A 12,216-nucleotide genomic window follows, 5' to 3' on the forward strand; every position below is an offset into this window, starting at 1 on the left:
AATCAACAGAGTAAAAAGGCAACCTATGGAATGGGAGGATATATTTGCAAACCATACATCTAATAAGAGGTTAATATCCACAATATATAAGAAACTCAAACAATTCAATTGCAAGAAAACTAATAACCTGATTAAAGAATGGACAAAGAACTTGAATAGCCGTTTCTCAAAAGACATACAAATGGCTAACAGGTATGTTAAAATTTTTTTACCATCACTAATTGTCAGGAAAATAAAAATCAGAACCATGAGATATTATCTCAATCCCATTAAAATGGCTACTATAAAAAAGACAAAAGAACAAATATTGGCAATGATTTAAAGGAAAGGAAACCCTTGTATACTGTAGGTGGAAATGTAAATTAGTACAGACATTACTAATTATAATACAAAAATAGTATAAAGTTTCCTTAAAAGTTAAAAATACTATATGAGCCAAAAATTCCACTCCTGGGTATGTATCCAAAAATTGAAATCAGTATCTAAAAAAGTACCTACATTCCTATCTTCATTGTGGCATTAATCACAATAGCCATTAAAAGGAAATAAAAACCTATGGCCAGTGTTTGTCCACAGATGAATAGAAAAAAAATGTAGTATATATGTACAATGGAATATTATTCAGTCTTAAAATAAGACTGAAATCCTATCATTTGTGACAGTATGAAAGAACCTGGAGGACATTATAATGGGTGAAATAATCCAAACACAGAGAGACAAGTACTGCATGATATCATAGATATGTGGGATCTGAAAAAGTTGAACTCATAGAAGCAGAGAGCAGAATGATGGTTGCCAGGGGCTGAGGTATGAGGTAGATCAGTGGTCCCCAACCCCCGGGCTGCGGACCGGCACCAGTCCATGGGCCATTTGGTACCGGTCCTCAGAGAAAAAATAAATAACTTACATTATTTCTGTTTTATTTATATTTAAGTCTGAACGATGTTTTATTTTTAAAAAATGACCAGATTCCCTCTGTTACATCTGTCTAAGACTCACTCTTGACTCGGTCACGTGATACATTTATCCCACCCTAAAGGCTGGTCCGTGAAAATATTTTCTGACATTAAACTGGTCCGTAACCCAAAAAAGGTTGGGGACCACTGAGGTAGATGGGAAGAGGTTAATGAAACAATACAAAGTTTAGGGTATGCAGGGTGAATAACTTCTGGAGATTTAATATATAGCATGTTACCTATATTTAAGAACATGTTATACTTGAAATTTACTGAGATATTAAATGTTCTCACCACACACACAAAATAGATAACTAGGTAAAATGACAGGTATGTTAATTAGCTTGATTGTGGTAATCATTTTACAATTTTTTTTTTTTTGCATTTTTCTGAAGCTGGAAACAGGGAGAGACAGTCAGACAGACTCCCTCATGTGCCCAACCGGGATCCACCCGGCACGCCCACCGTGGGGCTACGCTCTGCCCACCAGGGGGCGATGCTCTGCCCATCCTGGGCATCGCCATGTTGCGACCAGAGCCACTCTAGCGCCTGAGGCAGAGGCCACAGAGCCAACCCCAGCGCCTGGGCCATCTTTGCTCCAATGGAGCCTCGGCTGCGGGAGGGGAAGAGAGACAGAGAGGAAGGAGGGTGGGGTGGAGAAGTAAATGGGCGCTTCTCCTGTGTGCCCTGGCCGGGAATCGAACCCGGGTCCTCCGCACACTAGGCCTCATTTTACAATTTTTACATAAAACATCATATCCTCTGTAAATATATATAATTTTTATTTGTCAATTTTACTGCAATGGAGCTGGGAAATAAACTAATTTTTTTAAAAGACCTATTGTAGCTTGACCAGGTGGTGGTGCAGTGGATAGAGCATTGGATTGGAACAGGAAGGACCCAGGTTTGAAACCCCGAGGTCACCAGGTTGAGTGCAGACTCATCTGGTTTGAGCAAGGTTCATCAGCTTGTGCCCAAGGTTGCTGGCTTGAACAAGGGGTCACTCGGTTTGTTGTAGTCCCTTGGTGAAGGTACATATAAGAAAGCAATCAACGAACAACTAAGGAGCTGCAACAAAAAATTGATGCTTCTCATCTCTCTTCCTTCCTGTTCTGTCCCTATCTGTCCCTCCCTCTGTCTCTGTCACATTAGATGACTATGAATCCACTGTAATATGTCACAATTCACCACCATGTTCTTTTTTTCTTTTTACTTAAAATTTTTTTTATTTAGACAGTTAATTTTAACGAGGTGACATTGATCAATTAGAGTACATAGATTCAGAGAAAACATCTCTAGATCATTCTGACATTTGATTATGTTGTATACCCATCACCCAAAGTCAAATTGTCCTCCATTACCTTTTATTTGGTTTTCTTTATACTCTTCCCTTCTCCTCCCCCTGGTAACCACTGCACTCTTATCCATGTCCATGAGTCTCAATTTGTGTCCCACCTATGTATGGAATCATACAGTTCTTAGTTTTTTTCTGATTTATTTATTTCACTCAGTATAATGTTATTAAGTTTCATCCATGTTGTTGTAAATGATCCTATGTCATCATTTCTTATGGCTGAGTAGTATTCCATCACAGCATTGTTCACAGTCGCCAAGACATGTAAACAACCAAAATGCCATTCAATAGAAGATTGGATAAAGAAAATGTGGTACCACCATGTTCTTATTCAGTTTCAATAGCTTTGAATTAAGCGATGTATTTATGTGACTAGTTACATTTAAAGACTTTACTATGTATATCTGGTACTAACCAGAGCCTTGAGTACATCACTCATGTTAGGCAGTAAATGTTTTGAAAGTATATTATCGTCATTCCTATCCTCAGACATGGTCTTCACAAAAATTTCCCTAAGTATTGCACCCAAGAAATGAGCATTCTTTTTACAAGTACCACAAAAAAGCATGTTCAAGACTAGGCTTCTTCCAAACAACAAATAAAATCGATTATTTGCCAATATCTGTTGAACATAATAAATGTCAACAAATACTAGTAGTATTAAGCAAGTAGAGCTTTTGAGGGGTTTTGGTGTTGTCTTTTTTATTGTTTGTATTGATGAAATTAACTAGGAAAGTATTATATCCCTTATCATTGGCTATATTTTGCAAATGCTATAATATTTGTCTTTCTTAAAAGAACTTCTCTCTTTCATTCATCTATCCAGCAATTACTGAATGACTACAATATTCCAGGAAACGTGCTGGGTTTCAGGAATACAAAAATAAATATGACAAGGCTTTATAATTGAGGATTTCACAGTATCCATATAGTTATAATATATTATAAATGTTTCATGTATTAATTTACAAACTATGATGTGAGCCCTTTGATTCTCTGGTCTAATTCCACCCCTGGCCTGGTTTTGTATGGTTGGGGACTTAAGAATATTCATTACATTTTTTAAATTGAATTTATTAGGATGGCACTGATTAACATAATTATACTTTGTAAGGAGTTATAAGAAAAACAATAAAAAAGATAAGACAAATGTGGCTGAAAAAGTTAAAATATTTACTATCTGGCTCTTACAGAAAATGTTTGCTGACCTGTGCTCTAGACTAGTGATTCTGAAGCAAAGGCATTCCTGAAAGTCATTTGTGAACTCTGTTATATTAACTATCTAAGCTGGATGGGATCCTGGCATTACTATTTTATCAGAATTGGGTGATTCTCATGTGTACCTTGGTTGAGAATCTCTGTTCTACACACCTTCCATAAGACAGTTCCCAGAACATTTACCTGGGTTTATAGAGATGCTTAGTAAGGACTTTCTCCATTAACAGAGCTTATACTATAGATCATAGAATTTTCCCTTCATCTTATTTCACATGCCTTGGGAGAAGAGCCCCTGCCTCTTGTATAATAACATTTTAAAATAATATAGTGCTTTGAAAGGCATAAAACACATTTACATCTATTATATAATTTGACCCTGTAATAATATGGCCTAGAATTATTACTTTATAGATAAAGAAACTGAGGTTTAGAGAAGTCAAGTACTCAAGGTCAGAGAGGGTTTCTGACTCCTACTTCATTGTTCTTTCTCAACAGTGTCTTCTACTTTTTCTGATTCTCCACTGAAATAGACTATGCAGTCTATCCTTACTTCCCACGAGCAAAATTTCATTACATTCCCTAAATCTGTTAGCTAAAAATGTAATTCCTGTTTAACTTGAGAGTCTGTATGTCTTAGGGCAGACTTGTGTTACAATAATTCCTCTAATTTGCAGGCACTTTTTCACATATATTCTGTACTTGAAATAAACTAGAAGCTAACTCCTTCTTGGGTATAAATGGAGAAAAAAAGTATCTCTCTACAGCATTATTCAACATAAAGCTCATAAAATAATTTGCAGAGGCACAAGGTTCATCCTACCTAAGCAAATTAAACAATTTTGTTAACCCTGATGTCTTTTGTTAGAAGTGAAATTCATGATAACTGTATTGTTTCTGCACTACGTAGCACCCAGAAGCCTTTGTTTGCTCTCAGCTAGAGCTATTTGTACCCCAGGATATTGATATGCTACTTAATCAAAAAATATTCCAACTAAATGTAACTGCTATATTCTTTTGAATATGCAAAGCCAAAACAAAGGAAAAATAATAAAGAATTATTTAAAACATTTTGGGTGTATTCTTACTTCATTCTTTCCACAAGTCTTTATTTTTGACCAATCATTATATTCAGGAAATGTCAGAGAGCTACAACTTGATCACATCCTTTATTAGATTGTGTTTTTGGCAGTGTTTGGCAGAAATATACTTGATGTTAAGATTGAAAGAGTATCACATTTTAACCCTGTCTTAGCATAGCTTTGGAGGATACATAATACTGCTACAAAGGAAGTATCATGATATCCATGTTACTATCCAAGGTAGGGGAGGAAATTTTAGCTAAGAATAGATTTGGAAGTTCATGCCTAAAGAAGCAGTGGAAAACAATTCTGGGACATCACTGTGTGCAGAACGCAAAGGCAGCAGGCCAGGGAATTCTGAGTATATTTTTAAAAATATAGACTTCATTTTTTAGAGAAGTTTTATGTTTACAGAAAAATTGTACAGAAAACAAACTCCTCCCTTCCTGCCACTGTTGCCCTTATTATTAACATCTTGCTTTGGTGTGGTATATTTGTTATAATTGTTGAACAAATATTGATACATGACTGAGTACAGTTATAGAGACAACAAGTTCAAGTTATGTAAGTCAAAAGAGAAACTTTGGGGAGCTAATGAATAATTAATAACAGACATTTTGAAGAGAAAACATATTCTCTTCAACTACTTATTCTCTTTCTGACACCAGAATACCAAAAACCTTTTAATGTGCTTCTTAGACCACCCAAAGTTGGTGTTTTTCAAAGCTGGGGGGTAAAGAACCCCACTTTTAGAGTTGTAATAAAGCCTCATAAATGAATATTTATTTTATAAAAAGCAAGTGGCAGATATGGACCCTGTCTGAAAATTACTAAGTGTGAAGATACCCAAGTGTGAAAATTACTCTCTCCATTTCATTTATAAAATGGCTACTATTCTTCAAAAGTTAACTTTTAATTTACTTATTGCTACTTAAGCTCTTTTGCTTTTATGAATTAAGAATTAAGTTGTTGAGCAAAAAGCAGATTCTTGCTTAAAAATGTAAGATGTACAGGAAAGACCTATGGCGTATTATGACTGGGTTAATCAAATAGACACTAACACACTTACGCACTTTCAGTAATAACTCTCATTAGAGAACTTTTCTTTGAAATACGTATGAGAGCTTTAGATATTTCCTCCACTTTTTTTTTTTCTGTATTTTTCTGAAGCTGGAAATGGGGAGAGACAGACAGACTCCCGCATGCGCCCCACCGGGATCCACCCGGCACGCCCACCAGGGGCAATGCTCTACCCCTCCGGGGCGTGGCTCTGCCGTGACCAGAGCCAGTCTAGTGCCTGGGGCAGAGGCCAAGGAGCCATCCCCAGCTCCTGGGCCATCTTTGCTCCAATGGAGCCTCGCTGCGGGAGGGGAAGAGAGAGACAGAGAGGAAGGAGGGGGGGGGGGTGGAGAAGCAAATGGGAGCTTCTCCTATGTGCCCTGGCCAGGAATCAAACCTGGGTCCCCCGCACGCCAGGCCGACGCTCCACCGCTGAGCCAACCGGCCAGGGCCCACTTTTTTTTTTTTTGACAGAGACAGAGAGTCAGAGAGAGGGACAGATAGAGACAGACAGACAGTAAGGGAGAGAGATAAGAAGCATCAATTCTTCATTGTGGCACCTTAGTTGTTCATTGATTGCTTTCTCAACTGTGCCTTGGCCAGGGGGAGGGGACTACAGCAGAGCAAGTGACCCCTTGCTCAAGTCAGTGACAGTGGGCTCAAATCAGCGACCTTGGACTTCAAGCCAGGGACGTTTGGGCTCTCAAGCCAGGAACCCGGGGTTTCCAACCTGAGTTCTCTGTGTCCCAGTCTGATGCTCTATCCACTGCACCACTGCCTGGTCAGGCGGATATTTTCTTCTTCATCTATCTTTTGAGTTGGTTATTTTATTTAAAAATATTTACAGTTCAGGTACATTTAAATCTTTTAAAATTGATATTTGAGAATAACAATAAGAATTTCATAAATGTAGTCTATAGTCTCATCTTTTGTAGCATGAATATAAGAACTTAAAATTGAGAGCATTGCTCTTGATTTGTGCTGCAGGAAATTTAAAGTCCTTTTTAATACATCTAGTTAATAGATGTGAGTAGTACTCACACCTGCTGTGCATGAATGGAGAAAGTAGCTTGTGCAGGATACAGAAACGGGATCTCAGAAGGTTTACGAATCAGAAATAAAAGTTAAAACCACTAACAAATACAGACAACAATGTGGTGATACTGGAGGAAAATGGAGGAGGGGGAGGTAGGGAGGGTAAAAGGGGATAAATGGTGATGGAAGACTTGACTTGGGGTGGTGAATACGTGGTACAGTGTACAGATGATATATTATGGAATGACACACCTGAAACCTATGTAATTTTATTAAGCAATGTCACCCCAATAAATTTAAGTAAATAAATAAATAAAACCACTCCGCTGCTTCACAAGGGACTTGTGTACAGAATAAAGTCAGTACAGCTGCTCTGAGGCTAAGGAGAGAGTTAGCAACCTGATGACAACTACTTTCAAAAGCTGTGCAGACAGGCACTGGGCCACTCTCTAACAGGTGCCAAGGTTGGGGCACTGCACACTCACGTACCTATTCTCACGTTTGGTGAAAATATAACCAAAGAACTTTGATGATCCCAAAACTGGCTTCTTGGGAGCAGGGTGCCTGAGGTTAAAGTGTAAGGTTAAAGTAGCTCTCAGACTAGACACAAATAAATAATAATGTACTCCTCATAAGTCAGCCTTTTTGCAAACTGCAGCAGGCTGTTTTTGGTTTCTTAAGCCAGCAACAACCTCAGGCAGCCTTGGGTTATGGAAGCTGTGATAACTTCACCTCAAACTGACCTTTTAGAATTGTTGAAATGGAATAGAATGATCATGCTTTTTGCTTAACTGTGGGGACCTCTTTTGTTCTTAATTAGTAAATTGATAATCATAAGTGTTATACACAAAAAGTGATTTTAAAAGGTGAGTTAGCCCTGGCTCATTTAGTTAGAGCAGTGGTTCTCAAAGTGTGTGCCAGAGCACACTAGTGTGCCCTAGAACAGTGGTCCCCAACCCCCAGGCCACGGACAGGTACTGGTCCGTGGGCCATTTGGTACCAGTCTGCAGAGAAAGAATAAATAACTTACATTATTTCTGTTTTATTTATATTTAAGTATAAACGATGTTTTATTTTTAAAAAATGACCAGATTTCCTCTGTTACATCCGTCTAAGACTCATTCTTGACGCTTGTCTCGGTCACATGATACATTTATCTGTCCTACCCTAAAGGCCAGTCCCTGAAAATATTTTCTGACATTAAACCAGTCTGTGGCCCAAAAAAGGTTGGGGACCACTGTCCTAGAAGATTTCCAGGTGTGCCCTCTGGTATTCCAGAGAAATATATGCCTGTTGGGGACCAAAAAACCAACAAGGTTTTTGGAGTTTATATTTTTGGGGAACAGAAGTGTGGGGAATTGGCTATAAACTGACAGTCTGCCCAACCCCCACCTCACTTGCCTAATTAGGTTGCAAAATTCTATTAAACTGTGGTGCTGGATGGTTTACACTACCCCCCATGTTCTCTGGAAAGACTGGAGGCAAGTTTCTTCTATCCTTTGCTTGGTATAAAGTTAAGATGATATGTATGGCCAGGGTTTTCTGCACTCAACACAATTAAGAGTAAAAAGAGAATTCTTCAATGCATTGACAAGAAAATGAGAGTTTGCCTTTCAAATATATGCCCAAACGTTGAAGAAATCCCTAGGATGCATCAGGCTCATGTGTCTCATAAACACCAGAATGAAAAAACAACACATTTGCACCAGGACCTGCCTAATTTACTAAATCTTACTATGTATGTATATTTATATATATAGGATGTACATTTATATATAGAATATATCTATATATAAAAAGATAACTTTATTGCTGTTTTTTTATTTTTAACCCCTCTTTTTTATAAATTCTGAAAAAACATAACTCAAAAAATGTAACATAAAAATCTTTTTTAATGTCAGAATAAATTTAATTTTGTTGTATTTATTTCATTTAATTACCATAAAAGCACGCTTGGACTTTATATTTTTTCTTTAATATTTGACTTAATTATTATAACATATTTCTCAGAAATTTGTATATAATGGGCCTACAATTATTTTTAGGACTTTAAATGTACCCTGACTTCAAAAAGTTTGAGAACCACTGGGTGAGAGAGGCATCCTGATACACCAGGGTGGTGGGTTTTATCCCCAAACAGGGCACATACAAGAAAAAACCAAGAAATGCATAAATAAATGGAAAAACAAATTAATGATTTTCTCTCTCTGTCTCTCTCCCTTTCTTCTTTTTTCTCTAAAATCAATTTAAAAATTAAAAGGTGATTTGAAAATCACTAATGGAATTTGTATCTTCAAAACGTTTTCTATATCCTAGCTTGTAACAGTGCTTCACTGAGGTAAAAAAGAAGTACTTGTAAACTTTCAGTGATAAACAAATCAAAGCCATTTAAGATGTTGATTGTTTTCACATATGTCTTCTTAAGAGTAGTATTAGTGGAGGTGTAAGATTCCTTGTAACTTGGAGGAAAGACTAAAACAATCTGATCTGATAAGGACAAATTTTAGTTATATCCGAATATGCTGAAAATAAGACAAGATTATGAGGAGAAAATTAAATTTCTTAAAAGGATAAAAAAAATTACATTTGCCTGGTAGTGATCATAAAATTATCCTTACAGCAAAAAATAAGAAAATATGATATCTCATAAGGTTAAGCATTAATTACCAGTAAAATGAATAGCATAATATTATTTCTCACAAAGAAAACTCAAGCAGTTGATATTTTCATGAAAAAATACTCATTTCTGGATTACAACTGAGTTTGGAGAGATGTTTGAAAAGCAAAGTGTTTTCAACCATGCCTTGGTGTGTTATTTTGATTAAAAAAATAGCCCCTCTGGTAAAATTTAAATGTATTTTTCAAAAAAGTCATGTTGGTATATTTTCTAGTAAATTCAAATAATTGGTCAGAAGTACTATCATCAGTATTAGCAGTTATTAATAATAATGATGATTAAATATTTATATGAACAATGAGCACAATTATTTCACTTTATAATTTATAATCATGCAAGCAAGCATACTCTCCACCTGATATTACACTGTATGCTGGTGAGTGAACATTTTTTCATTTAATATCCTCATTCGCATTTTTCTTGATGCTTATTTGTATGTTTCTATTGATGTAATAGTTTGCAAGAAAAAGAGCTCATGTCTCTGCCTGAAGGTGGAATCTTATGAATATGCAAATGATGTTTTGATGTGATGAAGTTTTTCTTTGGAATGGAACTGTGCCGTCTTAAGTTATATTGAATATTAGCTATAGCTTAGAAGGACACAAAGCACATGAAGACTTGAGTTGTTAAAGAAAAAATACCTGAGGAATAGTTGCTTTCTGGTTATCAAATACTGTATTGTTGAATCTGGCCTTCTCAATTTAAGTTAATGCTTTGTTGTAAAAAAAAAAAAATAATAACCACCATTTAATTTTTATTGAAAAGAAGGGTAGTGAACCAGTAATTTAAAAAGATGTATGGATTGTCTACCCTGTATGTTAAAGTGCACTTTTTAAAATGCAAATTCTGAGGTACATCTTTTAACAGTTTTAATTTAACCAGGTCTGATATGTTCAGATGGTTTAAAAATGTTTCTTTGGTGAACTCTGCAGAATAAGCCAGTTTTTCATAGTATTTTGAACAGTAAAAATAGTCTACTGATGTTTAATTTCAACCTTAGACAAAAATCTTACACACATACCCAGTGAAATATTAGGTAGAGAATGCAGCAATATAGCTTTGGCCCCTGAAGCTATTACCAATATATAGACAGGCTGATTGTGCGATTTGTATTCACTTGGTGTTAGATTGGCCCTCACCCCCAAACACCAACACAATGGTTCTCAGACTTCCGTTGAAATAAAAAATACTTGAGAATCATGATAAAAACACAAAGGCTATAAGGTCCAGTGGTGGGATTTTCAGCCAGTTTGCATGGGTTCAGTAGAACTGATACTTAATTTTTTGTTGAGTTAAAATGGCACTTGTAATCAGGGTTCTCTCTAAGGTGGGTGCCTGGGTAGCTGCCCAATGTGGAGATCAGAAATTTACATTCCTTACTCTTTTAACATTCATCTGTGCAAAAGCGAATTCTAAGCACCTGTAGTAATAATGTTTATTCCGTCCATAGGTGAAGAGAATTTGACAGAACTATGCTTGTAATATTTATTAATTTCATAAAACTCATTATACCTTTGATGAAATACTACAATTTCATTCTCTTGCATTTGTTACTTCAGTAAACAAACATACAATGTAAAGAGAAAAAATGTCAACCTGGAGGTGACAAGTTCTCATTGGAAATATCTTAAATTACAATTTTATTGTTTTTTGTCAGGTATTTTTTAATATATTTTCATCAATATTTTAAAACTCTTACTTATTCTAGTTTTGTGTACCTCTTTTATTGTACTTATTTAAGCATTAAATGCATGTAATAATAAACTACCTTCAGTATATAATTTTTTTATACTTAATATGGTCATTAGGGCAGAGAACAGGTTGTTAAATTATTTGAGTTCCACCACTGCTGAGGCCCTATCCAAGTTAAATGAGCCTCCACCACTGTGTTTCTTTTTTGTCTCTCTAAGATTCTGATACCCACCAAATAAAACAAAACCTGTGATGTAGGTCAAACAGTTCTAATACATATATTTGAAATATGGCTACAGTTAAATAACAGATACCTACACTTGATCTTAGCCAAAAGGCCGAGAAGTGATGCTAGAGTTATATAGAATAATATTTTTGAAGAAAGAGCAAAGAAAAATACTTACTGTAGGACTTCTATGAGACAACAATGAAGTAGCCTCCTTCCCACTTTAAATATTTGGAAATAAAATTTCTTTTTAAACTGAAACAAAATTTTACTTAAAGTGATTAAGCCATTACGAGTTATCTAATATACTGTCTATAGAAGCCAGACAGAGATTTGGGGCATCCTGGAAACATCAGTTAGGATAAATTAGGGTGAAACTATGACTGTAACTAAAAAACATCGGATCCGTTCAACCATTTTTCACTCTTTCTAATGAAAGACTATGTTAAAAAGCATGGTTTAGAGAAGATATTTAAATGGCAAATAAACATAATAAGATTCTCAACATTATTTGTTATTATGGAGATGCAAATTAAAACAACAATGAGATCCCATACATACCTATTAGAATGGCTAAAATCCAAAAAACTGACAATATCAATTGCTGGCAAGGATGTAGAGCAATAGGAACTCTCAATGCAAAATGGCACAGCAACTTTGGAAAACAGTTTGGTAGTTTCTTACAAAGTTAAACATAACCTTGCCATAAAATCAGCAAACTATGTTTGTAGGTATTTACTCAATTAATTTGAAAACTATGTCCACAAAAACCTGTACATAAATATATATTCATAATCACAATAATTAGAAGCAACCGAGACATCTATCAATAGGTGAATGGATAAACTAACTGCTGTACAGCCATAAAATGGAATACTATTCAGCAATAAAGTGTAATGAACTGTTGATCTATTTAAAGA

The 12,216-nt window shown here is 35.7% G+C and overlaps 1 pseudogene; it reads right to left on the reverse strand.

Annotated features, from left to right (window-relative positions):
* Positions 1–11,323: 11,323 nt before the first annotated feature.
* LOC136336811 (U2 spliceosomal RNA) lies at positions 11,324–11,420 on the reverse strand (annotated as a pseudogene).
* Positions 11,421–12,216: the final 796 nt, after the last annotated feature.

This window comes from Saccopteryx bilineata, chromosome 4 (genome assembly GCF_036850765.1).
Source record: "Saccopteryx bilineata isolate mSacBil1 chromosome 4, mSacBil1_pri_phased_curated, whole genome shotgun sequence".
Taxonomy (NCBI): domain Eukaryota; kingdom Metazoa; phylum Chordata; class Mammalia; order Chiroptera; family Emballonuridae; genus Saccopteryx; species Saccopteryx bilineata.